Source organism: Meriones unguiculatus, chromosome 9, assembly GCF_030254825.1.
Source record: "Meriones unguiculatus strain TT.TT164.6M chromosome 9, Bangor_MerUng_6.1, whole genome shotgun sequence".
Taxonomy (NCBI): Eukaryota; Metazoa; Chordata; class Mammalia; order Rodentia; family Muridae; genus Meriones; species Meriones unguiculatus.
In genome coordinates this window covers 2395973-2416597 of record NC_083357.1, presented here as the reverse complement: position 1 = coordinate 2416597, position 20625 = coordinate 2395973, and the positions used below count along the sequence as shown (strand labels likewise).

General features: G+C 49.0%; 1 long non-coding RNA gene across 1 annotated transcript; it reads left to right on the top strand.

Annotated features, from left to right (window-relative positions):
- The first annotated feature begins 12086 nt into the window (after positions 1-12086).
- On the top strand, positions 12087-18174 carry LOC132656562 (uncharacterized). Its single transcript, XR_009594321.1, has 4 exons — positions 12087-12654; positions 15310-15496; positions 16457-16619; positions 17677-18174. It is a non-coding gene; the product is annotated as an uncharacterized LOC132656562 (long non-coding RNA).
- The last annotated feature ends 2451 nt before the right edge of the window (positions 18175-20625 follow it).

Sequence of the window (20625 nt, the reverse complement as noted above, 5' to 3'; positions counted from 1 at the left end):
CTCCTGGGCTCGGGCCGCCAGGCTGTTCCCAGGCTGTGCTTGAAGATTGGCAGTCAAAGCGGTTCCGTCCAGACGGCTCTTTGTCCTAGATTTTAAGCACGATGGGGTGGGTTTTCAAACTGTTCTTGGTCGGGGCAGTGTGCTGTTTTTGCTCCCTCCCTCCTTGGTTTTTTTGTTTTGGTTGTTTGTTTTGGAGGGGAAGAAAGTCTAAAGAGTGCCACCTTGTGGCCAAAGGCGGCAAAATGTTGGGGTCGGTTAGATTGGGTGGGGACATTTTGGTGACAGGGGATAAATCCTTGAGTTTTCAGGTGAGCTGCTCGCCTTTAATTAACCCTTCCTTCTTGTCTCGCTTCTTGCCTTTCCCACCATCACCTCTCCATTCCCTCTAGCCTTCCCGTGCTTTCGTTCTCTTTTCCTCTTCTGCATCTGCGGATACAGTCCCTGTAAACATTTGATGAAAACCCATTTCCTTCAAGCAACCTGGCTCCAGCTCCAGGCCAGGCCCTTTCAAACAGGAGCCCTTGTGCAAAAAATCAGGGAAAAAAGCAAGGCCTTCGTGAGCTGAGCCATCAAGTGATCTTAGTTTTATTGCTACTCACAAAGGTGGAAATCTGGACACGCGATGCCGCTGGACAGAGTTCTTGAGGGCTTGGCCCGGCCCAGGCATCTAGATTTTCTCGTCTCCAAGTTTTAGGGAGCCTGGGACATGAGCTCTTCCTTTCTGCCTGTAAACTTGGCCTTTCCCTGCCTATCTCTGATGAAGCACTGAGGAAGTAAACAGGGTTCAAGCGATCAGTTACAGTCCCACAGGTCTGTGCCTGCCCTCCTAGAATGAAGGGTTTGAGTCTCAGGCACCACAGGACACAAGGTCTAGCTTCTTCACCCACTCTGGCAGTCACTGCAAGTCTGTCTCCAGTTCTAGGCTCTTCTAGTTAGGCACACCTGTTGTCTCCGCTCACGAGCCTCTGAGACCTTCACTCCCCACCCGACCATCCTGGTAGTTTTCCTCCAAAGCATACACCATGAAATTCCAGCATCCTGGAATGTTTTATTCATCGATTGTGCCTTCAAACCAGCACATTGATAGCGAATTGCACTAGCTCCCCTCTGAGGCGACCTCCAGAGTTGCCCAGACTCAGTTCACACACCTCCCAGCTAGGTATCTCATACGTGACTTACATCACTGTGCAGAATTGATGCTGTCTGGTTTTTGAGACTCGGGTATGAGATATTGTGGCTCCCCTCTTCCTGGATCACTTACTCTGAGGACACCCAGTGGCAACCATAGGAAACCCAGGCACCACACTGGTAACTTGGGTGCTGATTCTCCAGTGCCTTGCCAAGTCTTCAGGGGACTGCAGGGTCTGAGACCAAAGCAGGCACCTTACCTGGGTCTCTCCTGAATCCTGACCTGTGGAAAGAAGGAGACAGCTTTTTACCTGTGTTCTAAGCTGCTGGCTTCAGGGGTGGTTTGTTATGCAATAGCTGGTAACGAAATAAATGCGTTATCGTTTTACGCAGTGGAGAATTTCTGTAGGATGGAAATGATTCAACCATTTCACAAACTTGCTTGTCTATGAAGCTATTTTCAGGTAACACCTTCTGGCACCCACATTTTGGGAATGAGTATAACCAGAAAACAAATAATTAGGGGAACTGCTCTAACTGGTCTAAGCTGGCTTTTTCTTTACTTTCTCCTGCCTCAAAAGAGGAAAACCCATCTTGGCCTCACCAAGCTCTATGAGGAGGAGGATGAGAAATCTACAGAAACCAGCTGGACCAATGAAGGCTGGAAAACCAGGACACTGGTCCAGGGTGAGAAGGAACTTGACAGTGTAAGAGTTTGTGAGACTTGCATGGAAAAGGACTAGAATGTCTCTGTATGGAAGCAAGGGACAGGAGGAACCCGGGATTAGGATCGTTTCAAACGAATGTCCTCAGGGTCCTCTGAAGTATTTAAGAGTTTGGGTGGCACAGGAATGCCTTGAGAATATTGTGGCAAGAGTGATCTAGAAGGCCAGCCTGGGAAAGAACGGGAGTCACCAACAGAGCTCTGTCAAGCCAAAAGTACCATGATGGAGGACAGAGGCTTAGATCCCAGAAGGAGGAGATTCCATTCAAAACGTGTTTGCAGAGAAGTGGGGAGGGTAGAAGAGTGTGCCTCTCCCCAGGACAAACATGACCCTAGAGAGGGCAGAGAAGCAGCTGCAGTTGTTCAGGTATTAGAGTATACCAGCTGCCCTGCCTGTCTTCCAGGATTTTGCAAAGAGGCCTGTTGATACGAACCGACCATCTCCAGCCTGGATCATCTCCAGCTTGCTGCTGCTGCGGCCAGCACTGACTCCTGCTCCTCCTCCCTCCTTTTCTTCTCCTCCCTCCTCCTTTAATGAAGGTTTTAGTTTCACTGTAAGATCAGTTATGTAAATATGTTTTTGTTTTAATCCCAAGTGTGGGATTTTAGTTGGGCTATAGTTTGTCCACACTAGATAATTGTCTCATTCTGGGGGTGGCCTTTACCAGCTGGTAACAGCCTGCAGCATGGAGAGGGTTGTGGTCTAGGACTCTGAGGGATAGAAATATGGGACCCGGAGCAAGAAAGTGTGGCATTCAGCATGTGGCTTGTAGTAGTTTGAAGTGACAGAGATGGACAGTGTAGCAGATGGAGAAAAACGTTTCACCACAGAGGCTTGGAGGAGACTGGGTTTCTAATGCCATAGAGGAAACAGCATGGTACGAAGGAATGAATATACTGTCTTAGGATATGAGCAAAAGGTTTACTTCAGCTGCTGCTGACAGCTTCTCTTCCACATTGCTCCTAGAGGGGATTTTCTGTTTTTGCTTTGTCTTCCTATATTCTGCTTAAAAAAAAAAAAAAAGATTGGAAGAAAGACTGAACAATTACACAACGTGTAGAAAAGTTAGGAGTGGATATGAAGGGAGTTGAGAGAAAAGCGGTTAAGATAGTAAAACTAGAAATGCCACTCAGTTGTGCTGTTTCGGGAGGATTGCAGAGTTGGCTGTACAACAGTGTTTATAGGTAGAGATGGAAGCGCGTGGAAAGCAAATAGTGCCGCTGACAAGGGGAGAAAGTGCTCAGATCTGGAACTAAACACGGGGCTTTCCCTGATCTTGCCCCCCTCACTGCTCTCTGGGCAGGGGGTTCAGAGCACCTGCCTGTGACAGAGGGGAGGAACAGGAAGCCCTACAGGCCAAAAGGACTCTGGAGCCACGTGTACCACTAGAGGAACTGCCTGGGGCTACACAGGCCCCATCAACCTTTGTGCAACACATGCCTGCTAATGATGGTGGGGAGGCTTATGATGAGCCTGCATGGCCTTTACCAGCTAGTCACAGCCTGTGGCACAGAGAGGGGCGTGCTCCAGGACTCTGAGGGATAGAAATGTGGGAGACACCAGTGTTCTACACTGATGCAAACAAAATGGAACAAGAGCTTATAAGTCAGATAAAATAAGCCAGGTGGGTCCCCTCCAGCTCAGGGCTCCAGGGCCATACCTCTGCCCCTCCTGGAGGTTTCCTCCCAATCCCCAAAGGAAAACTTTTTTTTTTTTTTTTTGTGCTGTCAGAGATCGAGGGTCCCAGTGCCAAGGAGACCTAAGGAGCTGTACCAGGCTTAGTGACAGAGACCATCTATCCCTTTCTTTTCAGATTTGCATGTTCATTGAGTTTGGGCTAGGCTCTATGCTGACCACACGGGATATCTGGATGGCTACAAGTTCTTGTCCTCATGGAGCTCAGATGACCAGGTCACTGGGGACAGAAGAGAAATTAAACTATACAGTCACCATAGCAAAGCGCCCTGGCTATGAGGAAGACCAGCTGAGGCTCTCCACCACCACAACTCAGGGAATGTGCGTGAGATGCCCATTTCCATGTCCTCATCAGACTCACAGAACCAGAGCAACTGCCAACACTTCTGGGAAAGCTGAAGGCAGAACCCCCGGGGCAGAGTAGGGATGGCTGTCTAAGCAGCCATCACCTCTTGGAGGTGGCTGGAAAGGGACATCTGGTCGCTGAGGAGGCTTGACCGTTCTGGGCCCAGTATTTCCGCAGTACTCCCTGTTGATGACCACACAGATGCCTCTGCCCTCAGGGAGCCCTGTCTACCTGACACACACAGTCCTGCTGCTTGAGACTGGAGCTCAAAAGAGGCTGCTAGGGAGAGGGTTCAACCAACCAAGAGGTGAAGGAGATAACCTGAGTAGGCTTGGAGGCATGAACAGGCCTGATTTGTTGGAGGCCCACCAGTGAGGGTGTAGGCTTGTCCTAGAGTGGGCCTAGGGTTTCCCTACTGCACAGTTAAGAACTGTATTTGAATCTTTCCAATGACCTTTCCATCTCGGAGCCACCACACCAGACTCCTTAATCTTGAGCTCTTTGTGGAGAAATACTTGCTAGTCTGGAATGGAAATGTTTTTTAGGGCTGGGGTCAGCCAGCCGAGGAAGGTGCTTTCTGTGTGAGCCTGGTAATCAGAGTTCAATCCCTGGAATCCACCTAGAGGCAGGAGGATAGGGCAGATTCCAAAAGTTTGTCTTCTGGCCTCCACAAATTCACCATTTGCATGCCTTCTCCTGTCTTATTCTTCTCTCTGGCTGGATTTTGTTACTAAGAGTTCTTGGTACTCTTGATGGAGCCATGCCTAGTGGTCAGCTGGTGATGGAGGCAATGATGGAGGAGATGCAGGTGGTGGAAATGATACCAGGAGTGAATGAGGGCGTAGAAGTCAGACGGAAGGAGACGCTGATGGTGGTGGTGGTGGCAGTGCCGTGGGTAGAGGAGGTGGTAGGAGCAGTTATGGAAGTCGTGGTGAGGATGGGTGACTTGTCCTCAGTGTGGGTGGCAGAATAGGTGAGGAGGGGTAGGCGACATATAAAAAAAGAGACGAAGGAGCCCGTGGTGGAAGAAGCAGTAGAGGCGGAGCAGGTGAAAAAGGTGGTGGAGGTGGCAGAATTGAGGGCGTGAAATGGTCAAGGTGATGGAGAGTGGTAATGATGGAGATGTATACAGGGTAGAGATGATTGCATTTTTCCAGATGGAGATGGAGCTATTTGGTCAAGTGTTGATACCAGTGGTAGGGACTGACCACGTGGCAGACAGGGACAGAGATGGCGGAAATAGTTAGAGATGGTGGGATGACAAAATTGTGGGTGGTAAAGTTGGCTGGGATGACGGAGAGGGTATATATGATAGAATTGGTAGGTTTTATCTAGGTGATGGAGACAGTATGGGTGATGGGGTTGATGCAGATAGTGGAGGTTGTCAAGGTGATGGAGGCCATGAAGATGATGTGGGAGCTGAAAACGGAGAGGTCAGTGGCAGTAATAGAAGTGGCAGAGATGATGGAATTGGTGGAGTGATGGAGATGGTGCAGGTGATAGATGGAGAGGGATGGACGTAATCAAGCTGAGGACGGCTACGGAGTTGGTGGTAGAGAGGGAAAGGAGACATTTACGTGTGAAGGTGTGAAGCTGAGGGAGTGGGTAATTCCTTTCCATATTTGATGCAAAAAGGGAAAATTAACTTGTTCTTTAGAAGCAGTGAAATCCTAATAACAGTCTCGGCAGAATCAGGGAGGGAAGCATGTGCTTAGCTACTGCCAGTGTTCCTTTTGCTCTGGGGTTTGTGGGGTTCAGGGTAGGGGCAGGAAATACCCGGATGCTCTGCTAAGCCCTACCGACCACCACACGGTTGGATGTGGGATTTGTGAGCACAGCCCTAAGGCTGGTTATGAAAACCTCACAGGATTCAACTAGTTCAGCCAAAGACAGTGGGTGGGGCCTGCTGAGCAATAGGCGAAGACTTGAACTCTGGTTTCCCTGACAAGAGAAAATAAATCCCAAAGCCTTTGTAACGGCTTTGCAAACCTCCAGGGTTGCATTCCTGCTAAGAATCCTACAAGGGTCCCCATTTTACAGATGGAAAACTGCGGCTTTTTGATTGTTTGGTTTTTCAAGACTGGTTTTCTCTGTGTAGCCCTGGGTGTTCTGTAGTTATGACCTCAAACTCAGCCACTTGGGAGTGAGAGATAAAAGCCTTGCACCACAGGGAAAAAAAAAAAAAAAGGCAGGTGATAAAAAGCCCATATACCTCAATTCAAAAATCAATTCCAAAATCAGAATTGTATGTAATCTTTATGGTATTAGTAGATTTCCCTGAATCTTAATATAATTGCTGACTCTCAATATGTAGAAGGAGTTATTTGGCATATAGAAACTGCTGACTTTATTCCTGATGATTTAGAATTATCTTTATTATTTATGCAATTGCAAAAGGCATAAAAAAGTAGAAACCCTCCATTATATATATATATCACCCCGATTCGATCCCATACAGTCTTTCCAGGTCCATTGTCACAAGCAAATGAGGAAATCAATGTGTTAGAAGCCTCAAAATTTCATGAAAGATACGATGTTAATGGTAAAAGTTATTTTATTTTTCTATAACTTGAGCAACAAGCCAAAGAAATAAAAAATAAAATGTCCCACATGTCCTCTGTATAACCACACTCCATTACCTGCTGGAAGTAAGCCTAGGGATACGAAAAAAAGTGAAACATGGCAAATGGATGTGTTTTATTTTGCAGAATTTGGAAAACAGAGGTATGTACTCCATACCAGAGATATGGAGTTCAAGAATTGCTTCATCCTACTAGATGAAACATTTGCCTATTATAGTATAAATCTATTTATAGCATAATAGGCAAAGAATTGCTTCATCTTACTACATATATATGTAGGTTCATTATCAGTCTTAATTTGTGAAGGTATCCCCCAAATTTCCACTATTTCTAATAAATGTGTAATTACACAAACAGCCTTGTCAGCACCTAAAGCAGCTGCCTGTTGAAACCCTGGGTATATATCTATGGTATGGAGTACATACCTTTGTTTTCCAAATTCTGCAAAATAAAACACATCCACCTGCCATATCAAATGCCCATCCTATGGGCTCAGAGTTGCTCAGAGTGTTTCGATGTGAAAGTACATTATGGGGAGAGACGCTTTCCCAGTAGCATGACAATCCTTCCTTTCAAGACCGTTGAGCCTTGTCCTGCATTCAAATTCAGGGAAGCTCCAGGATGGATGGATTGTACATGGTCAGTCACACAGACTTCTCTGTGTCTCACGTTGACAGTTGTTGGACAGTCTAGGGAGAAAGAACAAATGTCTTACCAATGTGATACTAGGATGGAAAGATAAGGCTTCCCAGAACTCTCCCCAAAGGCTGTGCAAGGCTGATTAACTAACTGTGCAGGTGCAGAGGCTTGAAGAAATGGAAGCAGCCTTAAGACCTGTCCAGCTGAGTGCGTACACGAGGTAGAGGCTTGAGGCTGCCATGAGGCAGGGACACAGCAGGTTGCTCCTCCAACAGAGAGTCTCTAGTTAGACCCTCATGGTGGAGCATGTGGTGGTGAGTGTGGGCTCCAATGTGAATGGTCGCCTTGAAGGAGCAAGCATAGATACACAAGAGGTGAGTCCTTAGGGCAGGACTGGTGTCAAGAGAGGGCACAGCTGCCTTTGGAGTCACTCCCAGCCTGTGAGGTTTCCAGGCTTTGTTCTGAGTTGGGTCTGAGGACTCAAGCAATGCAACCTGTGATGGCTTTGGCATGGGTGTGGGTGCGGGGCTCTTGCAAAAGGATGGCAGGAGGCTCCTTCTAAAGAATTCCCATCCGGCTGCTTGTAGGCCTCAATTCTCAACCTGGGAACCCATCTTGGGGCAGGTGGGACAGGCAGACTGGAAACTGTATCACTAGGGAGAGATTAGTTACAAAGGACAGAGGAAAAGTGAATAAAATGAAGGAAATGCGCTCACCTGGTGCTGAGGGTGACTCCTCTGTCCCTTTTCATTGGAGTCATGTTCTCCCATGAGGTGGCCTTTGTCTTAGCGGGTGGCAGGCAGCAGCAGCAGAGATGTCTGACGCCGTTCATGATTGTCTTCTTCACCCGCTTCCAGCGTTGATGCCGGTTGCGGGGGGAAGCAGTGCCTGCGTCCTGAGGCTGGCCAGGTGTGATGGTGTCCTCCTCGGTCTCTTCCTCTTCAGTCTCTTTCACTTGATGGTGTCTGGTGTGATGGTGTCCTCTTCCTGGATCTCCTTCAGTGTGTGTGAGGGTGTCCTCCTCCTCGATGTCCTTCAGTGTGTGTGATGGTGTCCTCCTCCTCCTCGATCTCCTTCAGTGTGTGTGATGGTGTCCTCCTCCTCCTCAATCTTCTTTAGTGTGATGGTGTCCTCCTCCTCCTCCTCCTCGATCTCCTTCAGTGTGTGTGATAGTGTCCTCCTCGGTCTCTTCCTCTTTGGTCTCTTTCACTTGATGGTGTCTGGTGTGATGGTGTCCTCTTCCTGGATCTCCTTCAGTGTGTGTGATGGTGTCCTCCTTCTCGATCTCCTTCATTGCGTGTGATGGTGTCCTCCTCCTCGATGTCCTTCATTGTGTGTGATGGTGTCCTCCTCCTCGATCTCCTTCAGTGTGTGTGATGGTGTCCTCCTCCTCGATCTCCTTCATTGTGTGTGATGGTGTCCTCCTCCTCCATCTCCTTCAGTGTGTGTGATGGTGTCCTCCTCCTCGATGTCCTTCAGTGTGTGTGATGGTGTCCTCCTCCTCCTCGATCTTCTTTAGTGTGATGGTGTCCTCCTCCTCCTCCTCCTCGATCTCCTTCAGTGTGTGTGATGGTGTCCTCCTCCTCGTTGTCCTTCAGTGTGTGTGATGGTGTCCTCCTCCTCCTCGATCTTCTTTAGTGTGATGGTGTCCTCCTCCTCCTCCTCCTCCATCTCCTTCAGTGTGTGTGATGGTGTCCTCCTTCTCGATCTCCTTCATTGCGTGTGATGGTGTCCTCCTCCTCGATGTCCTTCATTGTGTGTGATGGTGTCCTCCTCCTCGATCTCCTTCAGTGTGTGTGATGGTGTCCTCCTCCTCGATCTCCTTCATTGTGTGTGATGGTGTCCTCCTCCTCCATCTCCTTCAGTGTGTGTGATGGTGTCCTCCTCCTCGATGTCCTTCAGTGTGTGTGATGGTGTCCTCCTCCTCCTCGATCTTCTTTAGTGTGATGGTGTCCTCCTCCTCCTCCTCCTCGATCTTCTTCAATGTGATGGTGTCCTCCTCCTCGATCTTCTTTAGTGTGATGGTGTCCTCCTCGTCGATCTCCTTCAGTGTGTGTGATGGTGTCCTCCTCCTCCTCGATCTTCTTCAGTGTAGTGGTGTCCTCCTCCTCGATCTTCTTCAGTGTAGTGGTGTCCTCCTCCTCGATCTTCTTCAATGTGATGGTGTCCTCCTCCTCGATCTTCTTTAGTGTGATGGTGTCCTCCTCGTCGATCTCCTTCAGTGTGTGTGATGGTGTCCTCCTCCTCCTCGATCTTCTTCAGTGTAGTGGTGTCCTCCTCCTCGATCTTCTTCAGTGTAGTGGTGTCCTCCTCCTCGATCTTCTTTAGTGTGATGGTGTCCTCCTCCTCGATCGCTTTTAGTGTTATCGTGTCTGGTATGATGGTGTCCGGTATGATGGTGTCTTGTATGATGGTGTCCTCCTTGGTCAATTTCAGTGTGCTGGTGTCTGGTATGATGGTGTATTGGGGTAGTGGGACAGGGATACTGGAAACTGGAAACTCCTCTCACTAGGGAGAGGAGTCTCACCTTGTAGAAAAGATTATGTTTCCTGCCAAGAATCAGGGAGTACAGGACAATCACTACCCAGAGGGCAATCTGTGATGTTTATGCAGGCTGGGGGAGAGGGTAAGGGCTCTCACAGAGAGCAGTAGGGCACCTCTGCACCTCAGCTCTTCCCCTCTGAGGAAGACCCAGTGGAAAGCCAGCCCCTCCTGCCTGGGATTTTACCTGGACAGATCTGCACTGGGGTGGGCCCTGTGCAGAAGGCTCCTGTGACCACACTGGCTCCTGGACATCTGGCCTGGCTTCCCCGAGAGGCTTTCCACATCTCATCCAGGCTGATCCGCAACCCTTGGCCCGTAAGCCATGGAGCTGGGGCTTGTCCTCTTCAGGACTTCAAAGCAAAAAGACACAGGTAGGAGACTCTTACTGACTTTGAAGCACACAGAACTTTCTGTGCTGGCCCTGCAGCATCAAAGTGCCCTACTGATCTCTAAGCAATCTCTGCTGCCATTGCCCAAGCCCCACCTGCTCCTTTCCCTGCTCTATCAGCATATGCATACAGTCCACTTCTTGCTCAACAAGCCTGAAGTCACATTTCCGAGATTTCTATGGGATTGGTCTTTCTCAAGTGACAGAGATTGTTAAGTTCACAGGTGTGGCACAGTGGGCAAATTCTTATTAGTTACAAAGGACAGAGGAAAGGTGAATAAAATGAAGGAAATGCACTCACCTGGTGCTGAGGGTGACTCCTCTGTCCCTTTTCATTGGAGTCATGTTCTTACATGAGGTGGTCTTTGTCTTAGCGGGTGGCAGGCAGCAGCAGCACAGGTGTCTGAGGCCGTTCATGATTGTCTTCTTCACCCGCTTCCAGCGTTGACGCCGGTTGTGGGGGGAAGTGGTGCCAGCGTCTTGAGGCTGGCCAGGTGTGATGGTGTCCTCCTGGGTCTCTGCAGGCATGATGGTGTCCTTCTCCTCGATCTCTATTGGTGTGATGGTGTCTGGTATGATGGTGCCCTCCTCGATCTTCAGTGTGATGGTGTCTTCCTCCTGGATTTCTTTTAGTGTGCTTGTGCCCTCCTCCTCGATCTTCAGTGTGATGGTGCCCTCCTCCTCGATCTTCACTGTGATGGTGTCCTCCTCCTCCTCCTCCTCCTCCTCCTCCTCCTCCTCCTCCTCGATCTTCAGTGTGATGGTGCCCTCCTCCTCGATCTTCACTGTGATGGTGTCCTCCTCCTCCTCCTCCTCCTCCTCCTCCTCGATCTTCACTGTGATGGTGCCCTCCTCCTCGATCTTCACTGTGATGGTGTCCTCTTCCTCCTCCTCCTCCTCCTCCTCCTCCTCCTCGATCTCCAGTGTGATGGTGCCCTCCTCCTCAATCTTCACTGTGATGGTGTCCTCCTCCTCCTCCTCTTCCATCTCCTTCACTGTGATTGTGTCCTCCTCCTCGATCCCCTTAAGTGTGATGGTGTCCTCCTCCTCCTCGATCTCCTTCACTGTGATGGTGTCCTCCTCCTCCTCCTCCTCGATCCCCTTAAGTGTGATGGTGTCCTCCTCCTCCATCTCTTTTGGTGTGATGGTGTTTTCTTCGATCTCTTCTGGTGTGGTGTCCTCCTCAACCTCTTTTGGTGTGGTGTCCTCGTCCTCGATATCTATCGCTGTGATGGTGTATGGTGTGATGGTGTCCTCCTCGATCTCTGTTGGTGTTTTGGTGTCCTCCTTGGTGATGCTCTCTTTCAGGGAAACGAGTGCTTCTTCTTCATCCATATCTTCCAGTGTTAGGGTCTTTTCCTCTTCGATGGTCATCGTCACCGATAAATCCTCAGAGGAGGAGCTTGAACTGTCCTCTTCCTCCAGGAGACTCCAGTGTTCCTCTTGATGACTGCATGACATAGTGCTCTTTGGGTCACTTGTGGTCTCATTCCGGGCCGGTCCAGAAAAGTCGTTGTAGAGAGCCCGAGATGGATGGTCACTTTTAGTGAGGCTGTCACGTGAGTCAAACTGTGAGAAGTAAACAGTCATTTCCAGGATGCTGCCCTTGAGGGACTTAGCAACAGGACGGCCCAGGTGGGATAGGTGGAGAGGATGTGCGTCTGGCTGGCAGCGCAGGGTGGCAGGCATGCTATGGCATCTGGGAAGGGGCCTGGAATGACGCTCCTCCTCTCTTTCCTGGGCCTTCGATGGCAAGGTGGAGCTGCAGGGAACAGGCTCAGCTCTCCGTAGGCTTCCGGGAAAAGTGTGAGGCTCTGTCAGGTGGAGGACGGTGCCCGGCTGCCTGGGTTTCACAGGATTCACCTGGTTGTGGCCACAGTCTCCCCCAGGTGACTGGTGTTGCAGTATAAGGTAAGTTGCCATCACCTCGTTGTATTTGTTATCTCTGAGAGACTCAATGATCTCTTCTGGCTTATAGCCCATGACTCTCATGGTCCCGACAATGCTAGGGCTTGGGGTGCCTGGGACACTATGGGTGGACACTATAGGTGGCGAACGTGCCTCACCGGCCCTGATCAAGGGGCGCCTCATGATGTCCTTGATGGTGGGCCTCCTGCCGGGATTGATTCTCAGTAGATCGAGGATGACATTGGAAAAATTGATGGACACGTGGTGAGGAATTTGAAGGTTGCCCGAGGTGACCTCGTTCTTCATGCCTGCAAACGAACTGGCCTGGAAAGGGTAACGTCCAGACACCATGAGGAAGAGCAGAACCCCCAAACACCACACATCAACGGGATAAGCTTCATATTCGTGCTGTGCAAAGAGTTCTGGGGCACAATAGGGCCCAGTGCCGCAGAAACCCCGCAGTTTCTGCCCAGGAGTCACTTTGACGGCGAGACTAAAATCTATCAGTTTGGAGTTCCCTCTGCAGTCCAACAGGATGTTCGTGGCTTTAATGTCTCTGTGGACAACTCGGTTATCATGACAGTAATCCACGGCACGTGCGATCTGCGTGAATATCCTTTGGGCCTCAATCTCCTCTAAAGGCCCCCGTTCCAGGATGCGCCTCAGCAGCTCTCCCTCGGAGACGTGCTCCATCACCAGGTAGGTGGTCTCTTCCGTCTCCACCACGTGAAACACCCTGACGATATTTGGATGGTTCAAGGATTTCATAATGCTGATCTCATTGTTAAAAATCGCGTTGTACTTCTTATCTCTAAGGATTTTTACAGCCACACAGGTCACAGTGGGCACATGGAACGCCATTTTAACTTCGGAAAAATGTCCGTGTCCCAGAGTCCTCATCATCTTATAATAGGTGTTGAAGGGGTCCTCCGCAGAGGAGCGGGCCTTCACGCCCTGCTTCAGAGCCAGACCCTCCTCCTTCATGCGGCTAGAACCAAACTTTCAATGAGAAAGTTGACAGAGTTAAAATCAGGCACTAGGACAGTATTTAGAGCTATGAATTCCTACCTCCAAAAGACTAGGAAAAGAAGGAAGGAAGAGGTCACACACATTTCAGACCACCTAACTGGGTACTTAAATGCTTAGAGAGACGAGAATGAAGTATGTTCCAAAGCAGTGTAGAGAAAAATAGGATAGATTGGTTTGACAGGAATCAACTGCAAACTGGAAGAACAAACCAAAGGAGTCTAGAAACTAACAGCCACTGATAAGAAAGAACAGTCATCCTCTAACCCTGAGCTCACATGTACTGTGGGAGAGCAGGCACTAACAAAATTAGATGCAAGAGAAGTATATAGGACAACAGACACCCCAGAAACCCAGCGTGTCTGGGCTGGGGAGCCAGCCGGTGAGTCCAGGTACAACTAGCTCTGCGGAGGACCTACCTATATTTGGTTCTCAGGACCCAGGTCAAGTGGCTCACAATTGCTCCAATCCCAGCTCTAGGAGATCCTACACCACTGCCCTCGGAGGGCATCCATACACGTGTGCGCACACCCACACACAAGTGCACTCACTGCTACTACACATCACGTCAATAGTGAAATATCTTTCCTTATTCACATGAGGGCGTCAGATCCTACAGGTAGTTATGATCTGGCACGGAAGTGCTGGATATCAAACCTAGTTCCAGGAGTACATGCTCTTAAAGTGACAGGCCATCTATCCAGACTACCCCACCCCCAAATAAATCTTTTAAAACCGAGAGGGTCCATCCCATGAACTGGAAGAGAGTGTCTGTTTATTAAATAAACATAATAAAATGTTCTAAGACGGAAAACAGAAGGAACTTACCATAGTAGAGTAAGTTCTTAGTAAGTCCAAGTATGTGTGTCACGAGCAGAGCGCAGAAGTCCAGTCTCTCTCCAACAAGAGCTTCTGCTCTGTAAGACAGGGAGAGTGGAGAATGGTGTGAGTGTGTGAGGGAGGGAATAGACGGAGAGTTTATGTTTAATAAACAAACATAATAAAATATTGTAGGTTAGAGAACAGAAGGAACTTACTGTATGGTGGTCAAAACGGCTTGTGAAAATGCGAGTATAATCTGTCAAGAGTACAGAAGTCTAGTCGCTCTCCAACCAAGAGCTTCTGCTCTGTAAGACAGGAAGCAGGCTCAGCCAGAGCCTTAAGTGGATAGGTGTCACAATGGCTCCTTGTGCTGTCAGAGCAAGAAATGGGCCAACGATCCCTAGGCACATCCCCCTGGGTTCCCTCACATTCTGTCCTCCAGGGACAGGAAAGCTGGTCGTGAGCAATGGGGCAGTAGGGGCCTGAGGAAGCTGGTTACACTCAAGTGTCTGTTCCCAGTGATGCCCAGGGAGCCACCTCTTCCTGCTAGGCCCACTGCCCAAGGTCCACAGTTTGCCCCACCTGGTGCCACCTGGTTGGAACAATGTTCAAACACTTGATTCTTTGTGGGACTTGACACCCAAACCTTAAGGAGGACACAAAAACACACACACACTCCATCTAGACATGATACAACTAGCTGTGAGCTGACTGAGAGTCCTTCAAGGGTCAGCTGATGGACCTTAGACAGGAGGTCGAAATGAAAGTCAGGAAAGTCTCAGAAAGGTGAACACGTGGCAGTTAGAAAAGCTAGCAAAGTGGAGGCAGGAGGATCAGTTCAAGTCCTCTTTGGCCACACAGGGATGCTGAGGCCAGCCTGTGCCACAGGAGACCCTGCCTCACCAAATACAAAAGCAATAGCAAAGAGAAGATGAGAAAGGACCGCTTTTGTTTTCTGCATGACCTGGGTTCCCAATGCTTCATAAGTTAATGGTTGCTGTTACACACGGGGCCTAGCCACAAGTGCGTGTGACAACAACGCTTGAGGATGGAGGGCTGATCAGCCATGTCAGCCAGGTCCCTGGGCCTCTGGGACTCAGACAAGGTTTTGCGGAGCTGAGTGTTGTGGAACAGGTAGATAGAAGGTGCCCCTTGGTGCTCTTTTCCTACCTTGAGGGCACTTGTCATCAAGTTTTTGATGTTTCCCCATTTCCTTGTACAGGAAGGGACAGGTGGAGACTCCTCTTTCTTTTGGAGGGACAGGGAACCCTGTTAGTGTTGTGGAACTTCAGTAGTTGTTATTCTCTGATGAATTAGCTGTTCTCTTCATGGTCTTGTTAGTGCAGCAGGCATGGTGGTATTGGGCTCCTCCTTACGTCCTCATGGAAATGTTGGGCCTCTTGGTGTTCATGGGGTCCTGAAGGTGGTGAGGGCAAGAGCAGGCTGGCGGGGTGGGGGGTGTAGGAGGAGGCCGGCAGAAGCTTACTCTTCAGATGGTGTTTCCAGCAATCTCCACAGCCGGCTCCTGATGGAGCAGACTTGGTTGAAGAGGAAGGTGGACATGCTGAGGCAGGAAAACAAGGAAGTGCAAGAGGATTGGGCCCTGCTGCAGCACCAGATGATGGACCTGCAGCAGATCTGTGAGGACCAAGAGGAGGAGGCCTGCGACCTCCAGACCCAGGAACTGTCCAAGGTCAGGGACCATTTGCCCATTGGACTTATCTATACACCTGAACTTTCACCTATCACCCTGCTCGCTAAAAGACACACACCCCACCCCCACCTCATGCAATATGACTGTTCTTTTCTCTGTCAATGCACAGTACTCTGGGAAATGAGCCTAGTGTGAGAATGTCAGTTACTGGCAGGCATACCCTGCTGTTCTGCTGAAGGCGCAGTCCAAAGAGCAGCGTGGGGAATGAGACACCCCACGATTAGATGTTCTCTGGAAAGCCGGAGTGAAGTGTACCCAGATCATTGGTGCCCTCTGGGTCCTGTGGCTGTTTGCCCTGGCGGGGTCATGTGACATCACAGGTAGGAAGCAGCTGGCAAAAAGAAGAGCCTAGTGGTAATGCCAGATGAGTGCTTCTCATTGTCATCCATTTGGATATCGTGTGGCCTCCTCCATTCTTCCTCACTCCAACGTGGTCTCCTCTGTTGCCCAGCTCTTAGTTCACACGGACAGACGCCCGAACTAGAGTTTCTCAGCCCTGTTTTCTTGGAGTTATTTGGAGTGTTTATAATCTGGAGCTGCCTAGATGACAAGGGAAATGTGGAGGACTTTTGACAGTTTGATGAGGTCAGAGTCTAGAGACTTCAAAGGAAAAAATTCTCTACCCACCTCAACATGTCTGGCTAAGCAGAGCAAGCTCCTCATAACTAGTTTAGTCCCCAAGGGATGGATAACAGAATTGTGAGACCATTCTGAAAGAGCTTGTGTGCGGAGTCTAAACTCCATGCTCTTCTAGCATGAAGCCTCTGGGCAGGGTGGACAATCACGAGTGTGCATTGGCTAGAGGAGGCCATTGGGCGTCTTTCACGCCAGTTTCTACCCTGCAACAGGGTTTCTTCCTTGCCCTGAAGCTGCTGTTCTGGCTGTCCTGGCTGGCCAGCAAGCTCGGGGTCCTCTGTGTGTGCTTCTCCTGTCTGACAGTGTGCGCACGCCTGTGTGCAACCCTGCACTGAACACCAGCTTGTAGTGAGCAGGAGCGGGAAAGACTGGAGAAGCCCCTGCGGAACGCCAGGAAGCAGAAGCAGCTGGCCTTCCAGGACTGAGCATTAAGGCTGCAGCATCAATTTGAGGAGCTCCAGATGAGGTAGGAGTCCAGGCTGGGAGGAGACGGTGAAGCCATCTGGGTCCCCTCTTCTTGGATTCTGTCTCTGTCTTTATGGGCTTTTGCTCACCAGCAAGGCTAGGAGCCACTCCTGGGAAAGAACACCTCAAAGTATTGTGCTGCTCCAGTCAACAGGAACTTCTGTCCAGGAAACAAGATGTTTGACACCTTCTGAGTCTTGTATATTCCTAGCAGGCTGTCCTTAAACTCATGACTACTGACGACCTCTCCCTCCCAAGTGATGGGATCTCAAGGGCTGCACACCACACCAGGCTAAAATTTTATTTTTATTCAGGAACATCCCCTGATTTCTGCGGTGTTTACCCATTTCTGTGAGAAGGGTTCTCTGCAGAGACTAGGTTAAGGCGTTTCCAGGATGAAGCCAGGCAGATGTCTCTGCTACAGGGATGATCAGAACCTTGATGGGAGTGTTCTGTAACACACTCCCATAGACAGCCAGCATGCAGTCTGCCCACCTCTAGTCCCTAGGAAAACAGAGCTTTCAGTGTGGTGCCAGAGCCTGTGCAGGGCCATTGTTGGCAGGCACACAACTCAGGAAATGCTGCTCCAGCATGACAGCCTCCATCATGCATAATGCTTGGGTGTAAGGTGCCTCCTGAGCAGGAGGAATGAGCCAGCCTCATGACCTTGTTCAGGTGCCCAAGTTGCAAGGCTGTATTGTTTCTCTCTGTAAAATGATGCGATCCATCAGAGTCATCATGAATAACTTCTATTTCGATCTGATTATTAGGGTCCGTGATTTTAAATAATGATGCCCCGGACTGTAGGAGAAAGTGCTAGTCTTCGCAGCAGAACAGAGAACATCCAGTTCCTAGATCTAATTCTGACCTGCCAGTAAAATGGAAACATTTTGTAGGCCCAGATACTGTGTGACTCTTCTTTCTTGGGATTACAATGACTTCAGTTAGGAGATCAGTGTTGACTGTCCAGCGCAGTTGAGGTGATGGGAGGTAGCAGCTTGAAGGCTGAGATGGCAGGTCCCTACCAGGCCTGGCTCTTAACTGCCTTCCTCTCACAGGTCTGAAGAGCTGTGCCTTGAACTGGACCTGGCCATAGCCCACGAGGAGAGCCTCCTGCAGAAGGAGCTGCTGCACCAGGAGCCACCCGCTGAGCCCCAGGAAACACGGACTTTCTGGGAGGAATAGTCCTCTTCAGAATGGGTTTCCCTTGTGTGAACAGGCCCTGATTCTATCTAGCCAGTGAGCCAGCCAGGCTGCTTCTGGGTCTGAGTCCCTTTGCTTTTGTGACAACACCCCATGAGAGAACTGGTGTCTCCTTTGCCACTAAGTGTTCAAGACCAGCCACAGGCTGTGGGTGTGTCCTGCTAAATCTGCAGTGAGAGAAGGCTGCTGAGCATCATTTTCTCTGTGGGTTTTGGTTTTGGTTTTCTTTCTTTGTTGGTGTTTTTTGTTGGGTGTTTTGATTTTGCCTTTCTTATTTGGATTTTACATATTCTTGTTATTGTTTTATAAAATTTGGTTAGAGTACTCGCTTTTTATATCGACTACCCTTTTAAAGACCGTTTTGGAAAAAAATGTGCTTTATTATGATTAAAAATGCAATTTCCAACGCTTTGCTCCTTTTAAAAATTCATTTGTCTAATACTTTACAGCCCAATGCCAGTTCTCTCCCTCCTCTCCTCCCCTCCCCTCTCTCTTTCTCAGAGAAGGGAAGGTCTTCCTCTGGTTTCAGGGATTGTGAGCTCTACCCTACCTTTCTGATCTTCCTTAATTCAGGGAGGCAGCTTCTTCCTCCATGAAATGCCTTCTACCCACCACGGCCCTCTTCTTCAGCACCAGACAAGAGCAAACAGACCTCAAATCTCACTGTGTAGCCCGTTACATCCCAGTCTCAACAGCTCTCCATCATGTCTCTCAGTCCTCAGAGTCACCCTTTGACATAGGTACCATTATTAGTCTTTCTACTGAGCAAATGGGGAAACTTGAGTTATGGAGGAGACAACAGACGTGGCACAGAAGAAGGGGATTAAAATTCATACCCATGGTAGAGTGCAGCCTGGCATACTCAGATCCCTGGGTTCAGCCTTCAGTACTGAAAAAAAAAATCAAGCCAACCTGAAACACACACACACACACACACACACACACACACACACACACACCCCTGTGCTAGCCACAAATTTCCAAAACCAAGTCTACCTCCTTCTCACCTCACTGTAACCTCCAGGAATGTTTCCAAAGAATGTGCAGATCAACTCTTTGGGGTACTCCAGAGTTGAAAGACTCATCTGAATATCAGAGGAATGAAGGTTCTCTTCTATTCTTAGTTTACTTTGGTCTCAGAAACACATGGGATTCCCAGAGACTGAGATGTACAGGTGTCCCTGAAGGCTAATGGCCAGAAGCAAAATGATCCAGGAAGAGAAAACAAAGAAACTCTGTCCATCTTGAATTAGCTGTCCTTAACTGGTTCATACTTCTAGAGTCTGACATCAGGTCCTTTATTTTAGTCACATTTAAACACAGCACTCTTTAGGAAAAAGAAAGTATTAGCTCACTCCCCTGTGTAAAACAAAGCTTAGACATGTTTATATGGAACCTCTTTTAAAGGAAATATGGAATCTCCCATAAAGATAGTTAATGTTGATGCAGAAAGATTGCTCACGATTTAAGGTCTGGGAGAATGACTGAGGTAGGGTTTCCTTAGGCCCTATGATAATAGAGAAGTTGCCTAGGCTGTTGTAAACTACAGGTGACATCACTCATGATGATAAATTTAATAAATTCAGAAGCAATGCTCAAGATTTAGGCGAAAAGCATATTGGATAAACAAACATAATGTCTGGGTGATACCGGTGAAACCTGCCTCTACAAATTGCAAATGCTCATCAGACTGTAAACCACGTTTTTTCTCACCATGCCTGCTGGAAGACTAGTCAATATCTTTGAAGTTTTAATCTGCAAGTTTAACTTTCTCTGGCTTCTCCAGTAGTCATCTGTGTGCACAGAACCTGTTATGCCAGGATCACAGGACCCTCGGAGATCACCAGGAGATGACTCTCTGCAAGAGCAAGAGAGCTTCATTATGAAAGCAAAACTCGGGACCCAGGTCTCACTGAAGTGGGATCCAGAGCCCTGAGGGAGCAAGGTCTTTTGTTTGTTTGTTTTGCTTTGTTTTGTTTTGTTTTTGAGCAGGGTTTTTTAAAGGGAAAAACCACAAGCAGGCAGTTTCCATGAGAGCAAGCAGGGGTGTTCATGCCTTGACATGACAGGATAGGGTAAAAGCCATAGAGGTGAGGTGACCTTCTACAGAATCACAATTGCCATTCTTCTAAAGTACCTCTGGAACTCTGGGGAGAATTTTCCCAACTGATTCTTATTGATTGTTGCCAGCGAGATGGTCTCTATTTTCTAGGAAAGTTAAGTTTGTTTTCTGCCAAGGGCACATTCTGTGATACCTGAGTTCAGCTCCTGGTCAAGATGGCTCCTCATTTCAAACTGGAGTCACCCAGGCTAACTTAAACTCTTCAGACCTTTTGCTCTCAAAAGTGATTTTTTCAGCTCAGAGCAGATATATCTCTAGACTGTACATGAGACACCAGAGGGGCACATTGACATCCAGATTGCTGGGCTTTGGCACAGACTCTCAGGGCAGGCCCTCTGGGATACTAAACCTGCATGTGCCCCACAGAGACTCTTATCAGGAAGACTCCAGTGAGCCAGGCCCCATGAAGACTCCTCCAGAAAGAGTCAAACAGGTTTGTGACTGTGCTTGCATTTAAGCCAGGGGAGTTTCCTCTGACTGCTACCTAAGCCCTTCATATCCCCAGGCCCAAGCGATTGCCTCCATGCTCTTGTCTGTGCTCCGTGGCAAGGGAGAGGACTGCCTGCTCTGGGAAACCTAGGCTGGGTTGTCAGACAGACCAAGCTTTCAGCCCCCCTAATCCTGTCACTTTTGGGTGACAGGTCCTGAGAACACAAAGGGCCAAGTCAGGTCATATTTCTAC